This window comes from Aythya marila (assembly GCF_965140915.1).
Source record: "Aythya marila genome assembly, chromosome: 9".
NCBI classification, from domain to species: domain Eukaryota; kingdom Metazoa; phylum Chordata; class Aves; order Anseriformes; family Anatidae; genus Aythya; species Aythya marila.
Genome location: NC_139050.1, coordinates 17550932 through 17573050, shown reverse-complemented (window position 1 = coordinate 17573050; position 22119 = coordinate 17550932).

Sequence of the window (22119 nt, the reverse complement as noted above, 5' to 3'; positions counted from 1 at the left end):
CATTTTGTGCTGGCTCCGAGCCACACCGAATTCTCCTCAACAGCTCAGTGAGCCCTAATCCTAACAAATTTACCCAGAGAAGTGGTTCTCTTATTACACAGCCTAATTTGAACGCTTTCCAAGGTTAATTTCTGCTCCCTCTCCCTCCAAATGCGCCTGCCCCTCCAGAGCCAGCTCCCCCCATCCCGGCCCCCCCGGCTCCCCGTTAGTGCCAGCCTGGGGGGAGCAGCCCCAGCCCTTCCCTTCCCTTCCCTCCCCTGCCCTCCTGCGATCGTTTTTAAATGAGAAAATAATGCACCGTGCGCCCCCGGGTGCGGGGTCTGCCCGCAGGGTTTCCTAATGCTGAGCCACTTCCTTCGCAAATTAATTGCAACTTTCGCTGGGTGAAAATGGCCCTGGAAGCCCGCTCCCCACGGGCTCTTCCTCGTGCAGTGTTACTCTGCTCAAAATCTGAGTCCTGAGACTCTTGTTTCTTCCTGCCACCTCCTCTGCGGCCACCCCAAGGGCTTTGTGGTGCCCACAGGGCATCGCTGTGATACCCATGGAGCATCCCTACGGTATCCAAATCGCGTCCCTGCGGTGCCCACGGAGCATCCCTTCACCAGGGGACCATCCCTGCCACCACGGTGTCCTCCCCGCAGGTCCCATCCCGCTGTCACGTAGCTCTCCTGGGTGACTCTTGCTGCTCGCTGTCCCCAACGCTGCCGGCCTCTGCTTCCTCTTGCTGAGTGAGTACCCGTGTTTGATGATTTTGCTCCAGGCGCAGCAGCTGCAGGTATCAAAGCGGCGCTGCGTCTTGTCTCCAGGCTGTGAGAGGGGCTTCACGGTGCTGATTTTGGGCTGGGAGCCCGGGGCAGGCAGCTTGCAGTGAGGGATGGAGGGGCTGGCACAGCAGAGGCCTCCTGGTCATTGCTGTGATGTCAGCCTGAAGTAATGGGAATAATAAAAATAACGCGGTCTGGAGGGAAGGAGAGATCGGGCTGCATCCCGGTGAGGTCGCACGGATGCATCAGCGTGGTTGTTTGCTGGAAATTATTTTGAGAAAGAAAAAAAAAAAAAGAAGCATAAAATCGAGGTTGAAAGTGAGTAGAGACAGCGATGTGGGACAGCAGCAGCCCCCCAAAGCCACGGGGATGCCCTGTGCCATGGTCACCCCCGAGGTCCTGCAGCACGGAGGGAGAAGCTGCTCGGTGTGGGACAGGGCTGGTGCCTTGCCACGAGGTTTCCTGCAGCCAAGCACGCTGCTCTGAGGGGTGGGACGCTTGTTTTTGGGACGGCCAGGATTTACCCAGAGCCTCAGTGGCAAACGCTGGAACAGGATGTTTCGGGAGGGAAATAAAATGTGCATGCCTCGGGGCTTGAGGCAGCGCTCGGTGCCAAGGCAGGAAAGAGATTTGTGCTGGCGATGGAGAACTAACCGGCGCTGCACCAAGGGACAGCTTGGAGGGGCTGGGAGCTGCTTGGGAGCGAGGGCAGGAGGGGAAGGGGCTCTCAGGGGGCCAGGAGCTGGGCTACAAGCCTGGGGCCCCCCAGGACCCCGAGCAGCGGCCGTGCTGTGTGTCCCTACACCCGGAGCCGTGCGTTGCCGCTGGCCCAGGGCCAGGCACGGGGCTCCCGAGAGCGGCGGGGACGGCTCCGACCCTGCACAGCTCTCAGCCATCCCAGGCTGGAGCCCCTCCAGCAGTCCCATTCCCGCTCTCTCCCGACCCTGCCTCCCCTCTCAAAGCAATTTGACTTTTATAGTAATAACTTCTGAACCCTGGATTGGGGCCGTGCCAAGGAAAGCAGCAGAAAACAATGTGATGGGCCTCGGCAGGCGCGGAAACTCCGACGACTGAGACCAGCCCTAAAATAACTTTCATGCGATTGTTATTTATTCTGGGAGAAAGTTCGTTCATTCAGAATTCAGGAGGGAGATAAATCGGCGCGGGCTCCAGCTGCACGGAGGCAGCACGGGCGCCGGCAGCCTCTGGTGCCACGAGCTCGCCGTGTGCCTGTGCCCCGATGCCAAACCAGGCGCCGTTTTTGGGGGTTTATTTAAGGGTATTTGGGGTGTGGCGGGTTGACCGAAAGTTCAGGAGGAGGAGGTCCTGCTTCCAGCCGGGGGCTGTGCTGCCTGTGGCCCCCTCTGCGTGTGCCCCTGGCACGTTGGGCTGGGCACCATCGCCTTGGGTTGGTGAGCTCGAGCTGCTAGCAGCAAGTGTGAGCAAACACAGGGAACACAACCAGCATCCAGCAGCGGGTCCTGCTTAATCTCACCATCCCTCACCCTTTCTTCCTGTTTCTTTGCAGCAGATGGGTGGAGAACTGCCCTGGGAGCAGCGCACGATGGAGCTGTGATGGTGCAGGAGCTGCGTGCATCGTCCCCTCCTGCTGAGGGGACACCTCACCCCCGTTCCTCTCCTGTTCACCAGCTGCCGTGGCTCAGGGCAGCATTGCCACCCGCCCTGCTCACCGGTGGATTTTGGAGGCTGCTGTGCTTTGGGGAGGGAATAGCCTTGTGCACGAGGACAGCGCAGCTTGCCCAGGTCGCCTCCCTCCTCATGCTCCTGCAGCCCGAGGGACCTTGATGAGTGTCGTGTAAGGATTTTGCTTTGGGGTTTGTCTCTCTAATGTGTCGAGGAGGCGAAGCTGGGGCCATGGAGCTGCAGAGCCCCAGCCAGTGGTGCTAAAGGGAGTGATCCAGTCCTGTCCTTGCTCCTGCCTGTGTGCGGGGAGCACAGGTCTACATTTAGCCATGCCAACAGCCTGGTACTGTACAAACCGCCCCTCTCCTGTGGCCGCTGAGCACCAAGAGGAAAACCCTCATCCTGCTGGGCAGGGAATCCAGCACGCTAGCCCTGCTCCCTGCTGCTCCTCGCCTCCTGCACCTGCAGCTTACCTGGGGCTCCTGGGCTCTGAGCATCTCATGCCACTGGCATGCAGCACCAGGTGCCACCAGCCATGATTACAGTGATTGCATTTATTTTCCTTGCACGGAGCAAGCTTGGCTCCTGCTTGCTTGGCTCCCAACCAGCCAGGGATAGAGAGGGGAGCAGGATGGGGGACAAAAAGGTGCCTTCCCCTGTCCCAAGGGTTCATACCGCAAACCCAAACCCTCCTGGGCCATCCTGCAGCTCCCATCAGAGGTGGTTTTGCCCTGTGGCCCTGCCAGCCTCAGGGCTGCTCTGCGGGGCCAGGCTGGGCTCTGGTGCCACATCTGCATGGGTGGCATCTCCCTCCGGTTCCCCCACGGCCTGGCTGTGGCTGCTGATTGAGTCGGCCCAGAAGTAACGTGTCTGTGATGATGATGTGATGCGGTGACCCTTAGCTTCTTGCCTGAAACGCGTACGTGTAGATGTGGGTTTTGCAGTTATGAATGTAATTCCACAATCCACTTAGGAGCCAGTAATTTTCTGGCCGAGGTGGGAAGCTGCTGACATCGTGTGATACATGACTAGATTGATTGTATTTACTTACCCTTTAACCTAATAAAGAAAAATAATGTTCCTTCATCTCACTAATTCTCTATAAACTCGAGCGTTGCTTTAAATCAGCTGGAAGCACAGGCGCTGAACCTTAGCATCGCTGGGGCAGAAGAACGGGGAATCCCCTGCCTTGAAAACCAGCAGGCAGGCCCAAACCCCAAGCCATTTTCCTGTTCGTTTGGTTTGTTTTCTTTAAAAATATAAATAAAAACAGGGAGGGTGCCTGCTCCCTGCTCGGCTTTGTCACCCCAAAGCCCCGCTTGGTGTCCACTGCTCTGTGTCCCCCCCAGGCCCTCTCCAGCCCCCCGGGTGACCCGAGCACGGGGTGGCCGTGCGTGCTGCTCTCAGGGAAGGCATTAAACAATTTGCTGCTAATCGCCTTATCGGCAGCAAAGCCAAGCAGCTGCTGGCGCAGCGCAGGGCAGCGGCTGGCCAAAGCAAACACCACCCGGCGCCCTAGGACACGGAGCACTTCAGAGGCAGCTGTGCCTGCTCTCGGCTTGCCAGGTCGCTGGTTTCTGACTGTAGTCATTCAGTTTGCCTCTAGAAAGAAGGACGAGCACTGTGGTGCCAAGGGGGGGGCAGCAGAGAAGTACAGGGTGAGCACAAGGGCAGGGAGGGATGCAGGGAGGAGGGATGCTGTGTTGGCCCAAACCTGGGTCCACGCTCCAACAGCGGTGTCTGGGTGACCTTGAGCTCCTGCTACGGTGAACCAACAAAAAAAAACGGGGTCCAGGCTTTCCCATCATCTGGTTTCCTCCATGGGGAGATCACACAAATGCCAAAAAACTGGGCTGAGTGGCAGGGAGCGTGGCAGAGAGCTGGTGCTGCGGAGAGGGGCTGTGCATCCTTCCTGCCGTCTCCTCCAGCCTCCCTTCCCAGCCAGCTCCAGGCACGGGGACAGCCCTCCTGGGGGGAAGGGATTAGGCAGAGAGAGCAATGTCACTAAAACACGGTTCCCCTCAATTACTCGCCCGCCCTCGGGGGAAGCATCGTGCCGTACTCACTTAGCGCGCTGTACGCTTGCAGATTTTTCAGCCTGGCTCAGCTGCTCTGACCTTCCCTGTAAGAAAAAGCAAGGCAAACGGGGTGAGAGCACGCACCCAGGGCAATAGCATCAGCATGTCACGTTGCCCTGTGGCACTGGGCCGTGCCCACGGTGGTGAGACCTGACCCAGGGCTACACAAGCTGTGCTGGATGCGTTTGAGCAGCTCCAGCATCCTCCACTCCGCGCCTCCTCCCTGCTCCCACCACCCTACAGCCCCTGGGATTTCCCCACTGATTCCTCCAGGACAGGATCCAACCTCGCTGCCTGCCCTTGGCCCCAGGATGCTTGCAGAAGTGGCTGGAGCTCGGGGCAGCAGGACAGGCAGTCGGAGGGGGATTTGGGGCAGTGGCCGCTTACCTGCTCGGCGGTGGTTTGCGTGCGGCCAGCGAGGGGCTGGGAATTGCCTTTGGAGGAGGGAGCACTTGCTGGTGTGCTTAAAAATAACCCGCTTGCTTGTCAAGGTTATAAACAGGGAGAGAACAAATTGCCTTCCGAGTTGATTAAACCGCTCGGTGTAGCTGTGCACGCGGCGCTCTCCCGTATGGCTGGGACGAGCTGGAGTCTATCGCATTAATTTGCGCTCTGCAGTTCCTGTGCTAATAAGGCCTTGATGAGCTGCCTCCTCTTACCCTTAATGCTGGCTCCGCCAAGCTCTGCTTGGCTGGCCCCGGGGCCTTCAGGGCTTTTTGTCTTTTAGAAACGTTTTGAGGGTTTTTTTATTGTTGGCTTTTTTTTTTTCACCATTGTGTTGCTTTCGAGCAATGCCGTGTGCCGCGCTGCCCCAGTGCCGCCGGACCAAATCTCCAGGTTTCATGGGGTTCCTTCCCCCACATTTTTATTTATTTTTTTTTTCCCCAGAAAAACAGGTGTGGGGAGCAAAACCCACCTGTGGCAAGAACTGCTCCCAGGCACGAGTCTCCATCCATCCTCGACGCCGGGCTGCAGCGCTCAGCATCTCCCCGCGAGGCTGAGCCACGACGGGGTCTCCGCGCTTAAAAGAGGTTTCCAAATATAGGCAGCCCCTCTCCTCCCCTGCCCTCCCCCTCCAACTTTCTGGGAAAATCCCTTTCTGCCTAAAATTATCCAGATGTGCTTTACAGCTCGAGGGGAGTTTGTGGGAAAAATATGAGGTTAGTTGGATGAGACATTTCCTGAAATGTGGGGCTACGAGCTGGTTCCATTTTGCAGCAGACCCACACCGCTCGCGCACCCGGCGCTGCGAGAGCTTGGCGTAGATAGCCCAGATCAGTTTTATCCTTTAATGACAACTGGGGAGCGAGGGATTTTTTTTTTATTTATTTTTATTTGTAATTCATACTGTGTGTTTGGGAAAGGAAGAAAAGGATTTGCTAACCAGCACGCTGCGACCTCTGGCCCCGCGGGCATCCCGAGGAGCTGGCACAGCTCGGGCTCCACGTGGCCACGTGCACCCTTGGGAACCAAACCTGGGGCTGAGCGGTGCAAAGTTCCCCCAATCTCACCCGGGATCATCGTGGCCCAACAGACTGAGCCCTGGGTAGCCTCCAAGCCATTAATTAATTTTTAGTGGCGACGAACCAGTGGTTGGTGCAGGATTCTGGGTAGAGGCTTCATGTAAATTGTAGCAATTTGCTGGCTCTGCCACTCTAAATCCCGTCTAATTATACCGAGGGTAGCATCTGACATTAATTTGTTACAGTATTTGTGTACTGAGCGCTAGACATTTTGGGGACGAATTTAAGAGCAGCCTTCAGATCTTTGCCCTTGCAATCCGCTGCGAGTCGCAAACGACAGAGCTTAGCCGTCTGGTTACCTGACTGCGTTGGGAAATGGGTGATTTTGAGGTCCTAAATACTATTATTTTTATCCGCAATCGTTTCACAGCTGCAGAATTAGAGGCTTCATTCAGACGACTTTGGGGAAAAAGGAAAAAAAAAAAAAAGGCAAAATTAGCCCTCTTTGCTCCTAGCTGCCCTTTTCAGCCTCTGATCTGTAAAATAAGACTGACAGCAACTTCCAGACCCTGGCAGCAAGGCACAGCCCGGGCCACGTGCCCATGGAGCGCTGGGGCGGGGAGGATGCCCGGGACCAGGCTGAGGACAGGGCCGAGGAGGGCCAGGTGTTCAGCCAGAGCTCTTTGAGGATATTACTGCTCTGCTAGGTGCGAGAAATTCGAGGGATGCGCTATACTTAGTTTCAAAACACTCTTGGCATCACTGCAGATCAAAGAGGAACGGTGCAGGCAGGATCCCGGAATAGAAGGCGAAAGAGGGAAGAGATTTGGAATTTACTGGGGAAAATGAAAAAAAATAATGCTGAAACCAACGGCACGGTGCTGATGGACTAAAAATAGCAAAGAAGGTATTAGCAGCGGCTGAGAGCTCACACCAACACTCAGCTCCGTGCTGGGTTTGGGGAGCGAGGCGGGGAGATGCCCGAGGGATCGCCACATGGGGACGGAGCCTCTGCTGCCCCAGGGGGCAGCCACCAGTGGGTTTTGGGGTATGCCCTGTGCCAGCCGTGCCCCCGAGCAGCCCATCCTGCCCTTGTGCACCATAACAGGCTGTCTGCATCCCATGGGCAGCAGTTTCCCATCCCATAAAGCGGAACGTTGCTGCTCTGGCAGGACCCCACACTGGCAGCATCAGGGGCTCTGCATGACCCCCTCCAACTTGCTGTCCCCAGGGCAGCCTTGTGCTTGTGGCATCGGGGACAGCTTTGCCCCTTGCCACGCAGGCCAGCAGGCTGGCGGTGCCAGAGGCACCCAAAATGCAGCCCCCTCCCCAAATCAGGGCAAACCAGGCAGGGCTGGGGCAGCCCCTGTGGGACATCAGCCCCAGCTGGGTGATTCAGGGGCAGAGACCAGAGCCCCACAGCAGCCACCTGCAGGCAATGAGGGGCTGGGGACCCTTATAAGCAGCAAGAGCAATACCCCCAGCTGGGAGTTTGGGCATTTTCCAGCCCTAAGAGGTGACAGCTTATGTTTGGGGTTGCTGAGGAGCCAGCCTGTCCACACCACGCGCCGCCTGGTTTCCTCCTTGGCTGTGCCAGACCCTTCCCCGCCAGCTGAGCTTGAGGTGAGGCATTAGTGCTGGTATCTCTGTTCATATTAGCATGAGGCAATAAAGGTAACCTGATTGCGGGAAGGCAGGGAGACCAGAGGGTTTGGAGCCGTTCCGCAGCGCTGCTATTAGAGAGCTCCGAAGAGGAGTTATTAAATTACTGCAAGGTACTGCAGGCTTCTCCTAATGGGGAGACTCCGGCTTGGCTCGGAAACTTAAGCTCTGGCTTGTTCAGGTTAATTAAAAGAGAGCTGGACATCTTCCAGGGCCTCGCTTCTCCTTTTTGATGGCTGCCCCCTCCTCTCCAAGGCTGTGCTGTGCCGTGGCACCGGGCAGGGTGCGAGCCCTGCTGCGGGGTGCTCCGAGCCCCTTGGGTACCAGGGTGGCAGAGCGGAGGGACCAGGGCTCACCCACAGCTTTCTGTGCTGCTCACCATGAAGGCAGCTGCTGTGCCTCCCCCCTGCTGTGCCATCACCCCGTTCCCCAGCAAATTCCTGGTCCCTTCATAGGGAAACCGGCCGCGAGCATCAGCACGGCTGCAGCTCTGGGTGAGCCACAGGGCAGGAGGGCAACGGGGTCCTCTGCTCCTCCTGCTGCTGCTTTGGGCTTTGTGTGTTTCCCCACGCTGTGCTCAGCTGCCCCTGCTGCTGCTTTGACCCCCGCTTGGCCTCTGTGGGGATTTTTCGGCTGTTTTTTTGGCCACCCCTCGCCCTGCAGCACATCACCTGCGAGGTAGCCACCTGCCTGCAGCGCCCCGGCCGTGCTCTGCACCCCCCTGTGCTGGCAGGGACTTGCAAAAGGGCTGGGGGCTGCGCTGACCTTCCTCCTCCTCCTCTTCCTCCTCCCCGCATGGCTCAGCTTTCCCAGCCGCGGGGCAGGGAGAGGCTTATCCAGCAGCTCCTGCCCAAAAACCTCACCCTGACTTCAAAGCAAAGACCCCTCCTGGCCCACCCAGTAAACCCCCAGCCCCAAATTCCCACTCAGCGGTGGGGTGCCTGGGTTTGGGGTCAGCACCCGGGAGGGACAGAGGGGTCTGCCTTGCTATTAAGGGTTGTGGCAGGTGAGGTGGGGTCCCCAGGGCCGCCGCGTGCCCCCATCCCCACGCCTGCCCCATCTGGGACTGGGGCTGGGCTGTTGGAGGCGCGGGCCCCGCGTGTATAAATACCTCTCGCAGCTCCGTCAGTGACTCAACCCCCCGAAACGCTTTTTTGGACTCATTTTCCCAGAGAGAGTTTAATGGGGTTTGTCGTGCCAAAACCCCAAGCTATGCCTCACTTTCATCCCCTAATGCAAGCCATATATCAAGAGACACTAACGGAGCAGGGAGGGGTTTCTGACAAGGGGATCCTGGGAACAATCAGCCAATACCCCCCCTCCCCAGCCTCCCCCCTCCCCGTTTTATGCATTCCTGGTAATGTAAATAGAAAGGAGAGCGTTCGCAGCCCTCCTCGGACCCGCGCAGCCGAGGAGCCCGTCTGGGGACGGCGCCAGCAGCCTCGCAGGCAGTCTGCTCCCGGGGGCTTTGGCCGGTTCCTTTTGAAGTGTCTCGAGTGTCAGTGCCAGCGCTGGGTCCCTGGGGAGAGGGTCCCCAGGGCCACCCGTGCCCCCAGAGCGTCCCTGTCCCGCGCCCATGGGGAATGGGGATGGGGAGCAGCAGGGGAGGGGGGGCTGTGGCTCAGCTGGGATCCTCCTGGGGAGGTTTGGGGTGTTTAAATATCTGTGTCTGCTCGCTGAGCCTGGGAGCAAGGTGGGTTTTGGCTCTCCTGGAGGATGCAGGAGATGTGTGGCACCCTGTCACAGGGTTTTGTGCCCACGAGCTCTGCTCACTGCCCTGGGTGCAACCCAAGCCCCAGCTGGGGTGACGGAGCCCCGATGAGCACAGCTGATCCTTTGAAGGAGGGGAAGCCAAAAATCCTCCCTAGGGCTTGTTTTGGAAAGGCTCCCAAGCCTCAGCTCACCTCAAAGCGATGGGGAGGCTCCCTCAGGCTCACCTGCAGCAGGGCACCAGTGGCTCCACAGCTGGGACAGGGACATGAGGATCCGAGGTGCCACCAGCACCAGTCCTGAGGCCACAGCTGGGGACATCTGGGTGTGGAGGAGGAGATGCTGGTGGCTGTGATGAGGCTGTTCCCCTCCATTGCCCCCACAAGGGTGCAAATAGGGTTAGCTGTGGGGTGCCTGGAGTGGGGAAGGGGCTTGCCCACCTCAGGTTATCTCCCCTCCGGTCTCCTCTAGGTGTTGGCAACTGGGACAAACACCAGGAGGAGGAGGAGGGCTGCAGCCTGCCCAGCAGTGAGCTTTCCTGTGGCTGCAATTAAGGTACATGTGGAGTGGGGAACAGCACCAAACCGACGCATGGCCGAACCAAACCCGCCGTGAGCAGCATCACCCTGATCCCACACAGGTGAGGGGTGTCCCCATGGGAGTACAGGGGTCACTTTGTCCCCACGCTGCTCCTGATGGTTGGGTGAGCCTCACCTTGTGGCTCCCTGGGCACCGTGCCATCGAGTGGCACCGCTCCGGGTGCCCACAGGAGGTCCTGCGAGGGGCAGGGGCCACTGGGTGGCCCTGGGGGACCCCAGGGAGTGCACAGGGGCTGAGGGCATCTGCAGGGGTTTTATTTGCTGGGCCCAGCCCTCCGTGGCCCTGAGGTTTATGAGGCCGCCGATGCGGCTGCTTCCTTGTGGGCTGCAGCAATAAACCTTGCCGGGGGGTCAGAGGTGACCGTGAGCGCTCTTAAGCGGGCAAAAACGGTGGTCTGGGATGGAAACTGAACTTGTCGAGCCATAATCAGAACCAGCGGGGTTAAATTCCTATGGCTGAATGCCTAGGACTTAGCCTAAACATCTCCCCGGTGCTGCTCGGGCTGTCCCAAACAGGATCCGACCGCGTGTGGTTGTTTGGGCAAGGTCAGGGCTCGTGTGCCACATCTCTCCTCTGCACGGACGGGTGCTGGGGCCACTTGTTCTCCTCCATCTCGGAGCATATTGCGCCGGGTGAATGCCTCCGCACCACCTGGGCGATCCAAAGCGACCCGCAGATGGAAGCAGCCTTAACCAGCTCCCGGCTTCAGGTGTCTGCAAAACACGAGGGTGAGGTTGATCCTGGAAACCTGAGCCCTGTAACTGTATTTTTATTTTTATTTTTTCTGCCTCGGTGATATCTGACGGGTTGGTTTGTTTGTTTGTGTGCGCGTTTGTAGTGCAGCTATCAAAGGAGGCCTCGGCGGCGATGTGCACAGCCTCTTTTTTTTTTTTTTTTTTTTTTTTTTTAAAAAAGGCCTGCCCTGGAGCCAGCACCAGCTCCTCTGTGTCAAGCTGCTGCACGCCTGCTGTGTGCAACCTGCCTGGTGGCGGATCCACAGCTGGCGCTCCTGGGGCTGGGGCAGGAGGCTTGGCCTTGGCCCTCTGAGCACCCACCCGGAAACAGCTCGGCCACCTCCCAGCACTACTGGGGCATCCCAAGCTGGAGCAGACCCCCCGATGCCTTTCCTTGGTTGTGGAAAGAGCCCACAAGGAAATTGGTGAGAGATGTGGAGGTGTCACCACGCAGCCAAAGGTCCCCGTGCTGCCCCCCTGGGCTGGCTTCTCCACAGACCGACCCCATAGCGAGGTGGGGAGCCCTCAGCAGCATCCACCACGCGGAGCTGCCCCCATCCCAGCGTTGCCCGGTGTGGTCCCACCTCGCCAGGTCCCAGTTTCCACCTCCTGCCTGCAGGAGCAGCGTCGGTGCTCGCCCTGGTGAGAGGTTATCACGGGGCCAAGCCGGCAGCTCAGGGTTCGCGTCGGCGTGGTTTATTACGCTCATTAATGATGTGGAGAAGGCAGCGTGTTAGCAAAAAACGTGACATATTTAGGTTAGTTAAGGCTGGAGGACTCCGCCGCAGCAGGAATGGATTGCACAAAGATATATGACATTCACCATGGGCCCGTGCAAGATGATGCATTTGGATAGACTAATCAAGATAATTCACATATATTGTCCTAAATTAATTATAGCCACTAAGTACAAGCCCAACATGTCAATGCAGACAGCTCAATTAAGAGCCCTTATTCAATATATGCTGATGGTCAAAAGAGCAAAGAAAAGATTACAATGGGCAGGGAGCATGGAGCGAGGTGGTGGGAACATCGCGGTACCGCTGCGTAAAGCAGCACGGGGAGGGCAAGGATGGGCACAGGGCAGTGTGGTCAGATGCTGAAAAGTCACAAGTAGGGACCTGCTTCTGCCCTGCCTTCCTGACTGGCTCTTAAAAATGGAAGAGGGGGAGAAGATGTTAAAATATCAAGGTAAAAAGGGGAAAGAACAGGGCTATCTTAAAAAGCAAGTGCAGTGTGGGGCTGCGGCACCGGGGCTGGTGGGGATGCGTGCCCCACGGGAGAGGATGGGGATGTGCCCAGGGGTGTGGGAAACGGGGAGAATGCTCAGGAAGGAGCTGCAGGAATACAGGAAACCACCCCGAGGGGCTCCGGAGCCTCCCTCAAATTGGGGTCTCGTTCTCGGGGGCGCCCTGACACCGGGTGCCTTGCGGCCAGGTGCCGCGTCTCGCCCCGAGCCCAGGAGCTGTTGTGGGAAACCCTCGGGCTGGTTTCCTTCCTCCAAGACCGCGGCCAGCATCGTGCAATCTGTTTTCATTCCTATTTCATGAGAGGTGAATAATTGATGAGAAACACAATGCAGGGGGGGAGAAAATGAATACATATCTGTGTATGTGCATGCACGCACGCGTATGTGGTGGTAGGGAGATCTGAGGCTCGGAGGCAGGGAGAGCACTGCTCTACGGTGGCACCGGGCAGGGGCATGGGGTCACCGCTGGCAGGAAAGGTGGATGGAGAGGTTTGGGGGCTATAGGGGCTGGGATGGGGGTGCTGGCTTCTATGGAGAGGAGGGCGTAGGTAGGTGGACCCCAGCATGGGGTACCTGCGCCCACCAGGCTGGGCAGGGGCACCCATGGGTGCGTCAGAGCCTGGCCCAGCATATCCTGCCTACCAGCTGCAGGGTCAGTGGCTCTGGGTTCCCAGCTCTGATTTATCACCTTGCACTTTTTTAATAAATGGGTCATTTCCCATCCCGATCCCACAGACAATTGCAGAAGGCCCTGGCACCGCGCCACGAGCTCCTTTCAACTTCATAGCGAGTTCATCAAAGGCCCGAGACGCCATTTCCCCAAATAGTAAAAGTGTCAGAGAGACGGGCGTGTTGGGAAGCCGCCGTGACAGCCAAGTGCTTAATTAGCGGTAATGCAGGGTTTACAGCCCCCCTCGCTGCCTCCCCCCCTCCCCTCACTTCTGGGAAGGGCGTGAGGGGTGAGGGAGGTCCCGCTGCTGCTCGGTGACCCGTGACGTCCCGCAGCGCTGGCGGTGGGGACGGGGACATCCCGTGCTGGCTGCTGCAGGAAGCCTGGCAGAGGTTTCTCTGTGTGGCAGCATCCTCATCCCCATGTCCTGCTCGTGCCACGGCACCCAGGGGTGCCCCCAAAACCACAGCACCCTCTGGTCCCCAGGTGATGGACCCGAGCCTGGGGATGTGCCGGAAAGCCCCGGCGCGGGGTCAGCAGCAGCGATGCCCCAATTCCTGCAGCTCTGTGCAGTGATCCCGTGGCTCCTGTGGGATGCCCCCGTGGTGTGGGGCTCTACACCTACACACCACTGTCATTTCCCCTCTCTTTTTTCGCCTCTCTGCGCTAATCCTCTCCTTTTCCCACAGAAATCACACTTCCCTGCCAGGCACGCTCACCGCCTGTCTCTGGGCTATTTTTGCCGCATCCTTTTGGAGGCACAGCAGCCGGAACGGAGCGAGCACGGCGACTTCAGCACTCAAAGGCAGACCGTGAGCTTTAATGGAGCTGGTGGCATTATAATATTCGCACTCGCCTTCCCCACTGCTTTCCTAATATAGCCCGACACCGGCCGGGATTTTCAACTGTGGCGGCGCGCGGAGCAGCTCCCTGCTGTCCTGTCACCCCTGACCTGGCAGGTGGGTACAATTTTCCATCAAAACTACTATATCTAGCAAAGCCTGGGGGGGAAAAAGGAAAAAAAAAGAATGATTTGGAGGCTGTTAGGTCCCAGGTTCCCAGGGCAGCGAGGTGCCATGGGCAGCGTTCCCACCAGAGGTAGCGGTGTGCTGGGCGGGCAGGTCTCGTGCTGTGGGGGGCACAGGCAGGGAGCTCTTCCATCACTTGGCTGGCAAAATGTGATGTCCCACGGTAGGATGGAGTCATTCCCAGCAGGAGCATCGCCGTGCCCTGTTCTGCCACCTGGTAAGTGCCACCTCACCCCTCCAGGGACGCGCACACGAGTGGCGGGAGCAGAGCGAGGCGATGCGCGGTGCCGTGGCACGGCTTGCCCTCGACGTTCTTCATCCCCCCGGGCGCTGGAGCAGCGTGGAGCTGATAGAAAGCAGATAGCAAGCTGCCTTTCATTAGGGAGCAGTCTCGCAGGAGCGCCGGCTCCCACCACGGGGCCCCGCTCGCACCCAGCGGGCTGCGACGCCGGCGGCTGTGCCGCGCTCCCCAGGCAGGCACCGGGCGGTGTTCCTTGGAGCATCCCACGGCACCTTCGTGGCACTGGCTGCATCCTGAGGGGGACGGGGTGACAGCCACGGCAGGCTGAGGTTCTGCACAGAGGTCGGTGCCACCTGGAGAAGCCCACAGGGGACCCGGTGCTCGTGGCTGAGCGTGCCGGGGCCGTCCCACCTGGCCGCAGCTTCGCGGCCTCCCGCTTCCTGCGCTCCCCCCGCCACCCTCCTCGGCACGGCTGGGGCCTCGCAGCTACAACCAGGAAACTATAAAACTTTACAGAGTGCGGCTGGAGAGAAACAGGAATTGCTGCAGTAACTGCCAGAAGGGCCAGCGTTAGATTCACAAGATTTTCCAGGGCTTGGACTCGCCAGGAAGGGATTTATCCACCTAGGAGGAGCTGTAAAAACTAAAATTAAATTCTTCATCCCGGAGAGGGAGGGGGGAGAGAGAAGAAAATGCTTGACCTCCCTCCCGAATGCTCTGCTGGAGGCCAAGGGGCTGAGGGGGACACGGGGCATCCATGGCTGCACCTGCAGCACCCTGGGGGTCTGGCCCCAAATCCTGCACGGGGGTGCTGTGCGTCCTGGACCCTCCGGTCCTTTGCCTTCAGGATACCATCGGGGGGCTCTGCAGGTGCCAAGGTGAGTGTCCCCTCCTCAGTCTCTGTCCCCATTCTGCGTGGGTCCGGCCCACACGTTGAGGCTGGTGAGGTGAGGATGGTGCTGGGCACTGTGTGGAGGTGATTCAGGACCCCACAAGGGGCGAGCAGGGGCGTTCCTCCAGCCACCCTCCAGGATCCAGCACCGGGGCCACCAACTCTCAGCCTGGGGACACTTCAGGACCAAGAATGTGCAGACACCGGGTGCAGATGCAGGATGTGTGCCTCTGCCCGCCTGCTTTCCCTGATGCCTCTCCCTTGGCAGGCAGGCATGGGGCAGGCGCATCCTCCTGCGCCCCATCCCCTCCTCATCCTGCCATGGGGGTGGCAGCCAGGGCCACGAGGGGGTCACCCAGCCACAGGCTGTGGAAGGAAAGCCTCCTGCATTCCTCACAGCTGCTATTTTTTTTTTTCTCTCCCCAATATAAAGGTGCAGGGAAGCACAAAGAGCCAGCCCTGGTAGCTTTCGGTTTAGCGAAGGCGCTCACTGCTGCCAGCGATGGGGATGGCTCCCGCGGTGGGAGAGGCAGGCACGTGGTGGAGAGAGCAGTGCTGTGCCTGGCTCTTTTTAGGAAGATGGCTCTCACAAGGCTGATGGTTTTGGTCTCTCTGCAGCAAGCCCTGGCCTCACAGCCTCCAGTTGGGGAAGTGGCCGGGAGAAGCCAGGATCCTGACACGCGGAGGCGAAGATCGAACAGCGCTCGCTTGGCAACCTCCAGCCCTGTGCCAGGGGACAGAGGGGTGTCCCGTGCTCATCTACCCAGGTTGGGGAACCAAACCCATGTGCTGTGTGCTGGGAAACCCACAGCCAACAAAGTTTGTGCAGAACCACCCTGCCCGAGAGCCCAGCTGCTCCGTGCGGACACCCCGGTGCCGCGCCGCTGGCCGGCCCTCCCCAGGGCTGATGCACTGGATTTGATTTGCATCGTTTTCCTTTTATCTGAGTATATTTTTTTTCCCCCCACTGCCTGCCACAGATTTTACACTGAACGCATCAGAGCACTGCTGTGAAAGTATGTATGGGGAGCGCTCTTTTGTCGCTTATTCTGGTTTTCTTTCTTTTTTTTTTCTTCTTTTTTTTGCCCATTACTGCCAGTGCAGGCTCTTAAAATAACTAGCTACTTTAACCCGCATCCCTTTGTTCCCTGCCCGAGCACGGCTGGGTGCTGTCTTGCGAGGGAGGGAGGTGAAGTGTCAGGGCCCTGCAGAGAGCTTGAAAGGAGCTTTGTGGTGGGGGGGGGACAGGGTGCTGCACCCCGAGCCCCTGCGTCCCCTGGTGCGCCCCGCTCCCTCCCTCCAGGCTGTGGGGTTCCCTGGGGGAGATTTGGGATGGAGGCCACGTGGCTGCCTTGACCCCAGTGTGGGAAAGGGCAATGGCAAAGCAGGTCGGGGGCTGGATCCAGCCCCGTTGGGAAGCGATGGCAAAGCCTGGGCTCAGCCCTGCCCAGCCAAAAACGGGGGAAGAAGACACAACCCCATCAGGATGGGCTCCTCGGCACCTCCCCAAGCAACGTGGGGGAGCCCGGCCCCCTGCATCCTCACGGTGCCCCCAGGGAGGCAGCAGCAGGGGGATCCCTTTGGCCAGAGGGGGGCCGGGGTGCGCCCGGCGGGGCGCTGCCAGCGGGCTGGGCTCCACCGCCCGCGGGGAGCTGGGGCTGGGCTGGAGCCCGGCTTGGAAGCGTTAAGTCGGAGGCTCGTGCCGTGCCCGGGCACGTCCCCGCTTTGTTTATTCCTTCGGCTTATTATTTTGTTCAACTATTTATTCCTGGCTGCCTTTTTCTCACGGTTGCTGTGTTTATTTAGCGCAGCTCGCCTGGAGCCCTCCGGCTCCTCGCGCTGCTGCTGAGCGCAGCCGCAACCCTGGTGCAGCAAGTGCAGCCCCGGGAGCCCCGTGCTGAGGTTTCCCCAAACAGTGAGTCCACGCTGCACGCAGGGGTGAGCTGGTTTATCAAGGGGGCAGGGGGTGGCAGCATGTAGGGCAGGGCTTGTGTGTGCCCAGTGCCATCAACACAAGGTGTGCCTGCCCACCGCCACGACCTGCGGGGCCAGGGGGCTGCACAGAGTGGAGAAACCCTGAGCAGAAAGGAGACAAGTTTGGGAAGTGGCCCACAAAGTGATGCCATCACCCTGCCCTGAGTGATGCCACCGAGGGACCCCATCCCCCTGAGCTGCTGGGTGGTCACCGAGCCCGTCCCTGGTGGCACCAAGGAACCCTTGGCCTGGCCCTGGCTCACCCCGGTGGTCCCAGGCCCCGTGGAGCATCCCTGTGCCGGGGCAGCCCCTGGGGACCCGAAGCGCCGGGGCCGGGGAGCCATGGCAACCCGGCGAGGATGGGGGTTGCCATGGTGACGGGAGGCGCAGCATCCGGAGCGGCTTCGGGCGAGGGATGCTCCAGGTGGGATGCGAGGCAGGGCCGGGTATCCCCAGGGCTGGCGTGGGGAGGGAGAGGGGTGACACCGTGGGTGTGGGGCCCAGAAACCCCCCCCACTGCCCTACAGGCTGCCCCTGGACCTGCATCACCTTGGGGGCAGGGGGCTGAGGGGGTCCTGAGGCAGGGCTGGGAGGCTGCGTGGGCGCTGGCAGCGGGGAAGGGGCGAGGGGAGAGAGGAGGGAAGCGACCTCCCAGCTGGGTGTGACATTTGCCAGACGCTGATGCCGCGTTTGATAGCGGGGGGCACGCTGCTGCCCGCAGCCGCCCACGTTTCGCACACCTCCCGGCAGCTGGGGCTGGGCCCCCACCCTGCAGCCTTCTCCCCCGGGCCCCCCGGTGCCGTGCTGGAGGAGCCACACGAGGCCTGGTGGCTCCTTTCCCTTTCACACCCGGTGCGCAGCGCAGCAGGGAGGGGGCACAGGGAACCAACACAAGATTTTTTTTTCGCTGTAGCATTTCCCAGCACCACCATGCAGAAGGGGACAGCGTCACCGGGAACCCCGCAGCGTGCGCCCCACGGCTCTGCGCGGCCCCAGCGCGCACCGACCCTCCTGGCACTTCCCAAGGGCTCATCCTCCGCACGGCGACCAGCTCCGGAGCCAGGTTGGCAGCCCCCCTTCCTCCCCGTGCTGCTCCCAGCCCCTCGCGGGCCGGGCCCTTTCCCCCGTGCAGGAAATGTGGCGGGGCTGTGCCGCCAGCGTGTGCCGGCGAAGCGGGCTCGCGAGCGCTCGCAGCGATTCCAACGCCCGGAGCTTGCGGCTGGGCTTCGCCTCCTAAAGCCTGCTTCCAACCCCCTGCGCGGGGAGCAGCGATTTGTCTGCAAATGTATGCGGTTAAAATAAACGCCGAGAATTTTAATCCTGGGAATTTGGAAAGTAGGAGATTTAAAATAACAAAACCCTTTCATATGGCGCTTAATCCGAAATTAGATGGGGTTTGAAGTTTGTTTTTTTTTTTTTTTTTTTTTTTTTTACGGCGGTGACTGGAAGTTCCTCGGCCACCTCCTGCTCGCTGTGGGCTGGGGGCAATTTGGGGTGCTCAGGTGGGGGCCGCTGGGGACCGGCGGCTGGCCCCTGGTGCTGGGGGCGGTGAGGGAGAGCGAGTGCTCTTCTTTGTTGACATGGAATGGATCTCCCACAGCTACTTAAGGTTTTAATTGCCCTGTGATTAAAGTTTTCATTACTAAGCAATTAGCACCTGAAATTTTAAGTGCTGAAGTGTTTAACTGCATCCTGAAGCTTGCCAGAGGTGCGGGGTGGTGGATGTGGGTGGGACGGGAGAGGGTTTTGAAGTGGGGATGGGGAGCGGCGGGAGACGGCCTCCAAACCGGGCTGCCACCAGCAGTGCCGGCTGCCCCATCCCACCCCACGGCACCCCATCGTGTCCCGTAGCACCCCATAGCACCTCATCCCGCCCCATCCACCCCGTGGGCAGCGGGGAGGAGCGCCCGGAGGGGCGAGCGCCCAGGCAGCCTGGGAAGGAGACAGGCTGGAGCCGGCCCTGACCCGGCGGGAGACGCCGGCTGGGCGAGCTGGCACGGGGCGGCCCTCCCTGCCCTGGGAACGGGGGTGCCGGGGGTGGCATTGGGAACCCCGGGGCAGCCGCACGGAGGTGCCACCTGCAATGGGAACAGCGCAAAGGGGACCCCAGCGCAGCTCGTGTCGCCCCACTGTGCATCGCCTGGCCTCAAAACGGGGATGATGCTCTCAGCCCGGCTTCCCACAGCCCCCCTGCTCCCAATTATGGGGGGCTCAGGCAGGGTTTTCTTCCCCCCTGCTGCCCCCACTTCAAGCACGCGCTCGCTCCTGGCGGCCACGCTATCTCCTGGCGGTGCCCTCCCCGGGCTGGCCGCGTGGCGAGGAATGTACGCCCGCCTGTTTGTTTTCAAACTCCTGCCGGGCGCTTTTCATTTGGTGCCCCTTAGATCTTCTGAGAAAAGAGGAATAATTGTTCCCTAATCGCCTTCTCCTTATTAACTCGGAGCTGAGGTTGCTCCATGCAAATGAAGCGAGTGCCGGCGGTCGGGCGCACCAGGGCAGGGTGTGCAGCTACAGCCCGCGTGCACCTCCAGGGCCTCGTTCAGCCCACGCCAGCAGGGACAGGAGGGCCAGCGACACGGGCACGGGGATGACACGGGGCTGGCAGATGCCCGGGCTTCTCCACGCACCCACGGGTGCGCCTCTGCCAGCGGTGACGGCGTGCCTGGCACCCGAGGACCACGGCACCGCTGTCCTCGGCGCGGTGTCGTTGCGTCACTCGGGCGGCTGGCACAGCAGAGCCAGCCTCCGCCAGCAAATTCCACGCAGCCACCACAGTTATTTCCTATTGTGCAGCAAGAGGAGCCTGCCAGTGCTGCTCCTGAGGCCGGCACCCTCCAGCTGTGATGCAGAAGCAGAGATCAGGGACCCTCGGCTCGTCCAGCTGCCAGCCCCGCTGTGAGCCATGCCCCAAAATCCTCAGCACCCACCTGGGACCACAGCACCCTCCTGCACCTGGAGAGAGGCCACTCAGAGGCACCAGCCCCGTGGGAGCTCGTTAATTACAGCACACGTGGGGTGAGGGGATCGCAGGCAGCATCCTCCCCGCGCCCGTGCTCCCCCCCCCAGCTCCAGCTCCTCGTCCTTTTCTGCAATAAATCCCTTTTGGGGCTGAAATTTGCCAGGCGCGGCTCGGCTCCGAGGGGAGTTCTCGGGGAAAGTTTAAGCAAAATTTGCTCAGCCATTTTTAAGTTATTCAAGTGTGAATAAGCAATTTCCCCGTGTGCTCCGTTCAGAAATTTCGTGCTCGGGTAACTCGGGCCCCCTGAAGTCGCGGAGTAAACGAGGCTGCCGCGTCTCGCTGCACGTATCAGTGCTGACGGGGAGGATCTCCCCAGGAGCAGCCTCGTGGGGAGAGGCGAGTCTCCCCACCCCACCTCTGGGCCATCTTTAAGGTTTTTGGTGTCTCCATCTGGCCCCCAGTAGCCCCTCGGTAGCCTCCCTTCCCCACGGACACCGCTCCCAGCGCATGGGGGAATGGTGCCGGCTTGGCCACTTGCTTCTCCCTTGCTCATCTCCTTGAATGACGCTGTGTCCAAAGCAGAAACTTCTCCTTCTTGGCTCTAACTTTGCCATTTTCCTCCCATTTTTACCTTAAGTGAGCAGCCCAGCTGTCCAGGGCGCAGCTGGTCCTGTTGGGCCCCATGCCAAGGATATTGGGGTGCCGCAGCAGCCGCGGCACTCGCCGCCCTGCCAAGCCCCATAGTGATGTCAGCCCAGGTCCTGCAGACCCCAGGGAAATGGGGACCGGTCAGCCACCCCAAATTGTCTGCAGCTCGGTCTCTGCACATGGCCAGGGCTTGGGAACCCAAATCCTTCTGCACCAAGGGAGGAGGAGGCGGTACGGACGTGGGACATGCTCGGGGCTGAGCACAGGGCAGAGGCCGGCCACGGCTGGCCCCAAAAAACCTCCCCTGAGATCCCACTCCTACCAGGAGCTGCAGGAAAGGTGGCCGGGAGCTGCAGCAGGTTTCTGGGGCAGGTTTCTGGGGCAGGGAGCGCCGCGGCGGGGCGGCGAGCAGCAAGGTGCTGCCTGCAGATGGTGCCGGGGGCTGCCCAGATGGCGGTGCCATGGGGGGGGGACACACCCGGCTGTGTGCTGCCCTACAGACAGAGCTCCCAGCCGCCCTGGGGACTGGCAGCACCAAAATGCCCCAAAATCAGGGACTTGGGCACCGCTGAGCATCCGAGGAGGGGACATATAGGTGCGGGGGGGAGCAGCCCCAGCGGTGTTGGGGTGGCTGCAGCACATCCCAAGAGGTCCAGCCCTGCACCCTTGTGGTCCCCCAACCCCAAGCAGCCCCTCGTGGTGAATTCTCCCTCTCTGCAAGGCAGCACTGAGGGCCAGGACAGGTCGCAACCCCGCACAGGACCCCAAAACCTCCCTGTGGCTGTCAGCAGGGGAACCGCTTCCCATGGGAGGTGGGGAAGGGGGAAAACGGGTGGAAAATGGGGGATCCCTGCAGGGACCTGTGTGTGTGTTGTCACCCTGGCCAGGTCCCCAAGAGTGAGCTGTGTCACTGCGGTGGGAGTCATGGGGTGATGGGGATGGGATGGGGTCAGAAGGGGATCATAGGGTGGAGTGGGATGGGATGGGTTGGGTTGGGATGGGATGGGATAGATGGTTTGGGATGGGATGGGATGAATGGGATGGGATAGGGTGAGATGGGATGGGATGGGGTACATGGGATGGGATGAGATGGGATGAACGGGATGGGATGGGATGAGAAGGGGTTAAGGTACATGGAATGGGATGGGTTGGGATTGGATGCAGCAGCATGGGATGGATGTGATGGGACAGGACTGTAGAGAGACGGATGGGATGGGTTGGGTTGGGATGGGATGGGATGGGGTCAGAAGGGACAGAAGGGGATCATAGGATGGATTGGGATGGGATGGGATGGGCTGGGATGGGTTGGGTTGGGATGGGATGGATGAGGTAGATGGGGTGGGATGGGATGGGATAGGGTGAGGGGGGGTGGGATAGGGTACATGGGATGGGATGAGATGGGATGGGGTATCTGGGATGGGATGGGATGGGGTCAGAAAGGACAGAAGGGGATCATAGGGTGGAGTGAGATGGGATGGGTTGGGATGGGATGGGATGGGGTACGTGGGATGGAGTACATGGGGTAGGATGGGATGGGATGGGACGGGACGGGACGGCGGTACAGGCCACCGGGGGTGCCCGGGGACCCGCAGTGCCGCCACCCCGCGCCCTGCCCCGCACTGGGGGCTCGGTGCAGACCCCCTCGTTGCGGGGCCGCGGCCCCTTTAAGAGCCAGTTCCGCGCGCGGCCGCTGGGTGGGGCGCGCTCCCCGCCCTGCACCTCCCGCGCTGGGGTGGGCGTGGCCACGGGGCGGGGCGGTGGGCGTGTCCCCGCCGCGCTCCCGCCCCTTCCAATTCATCTTTC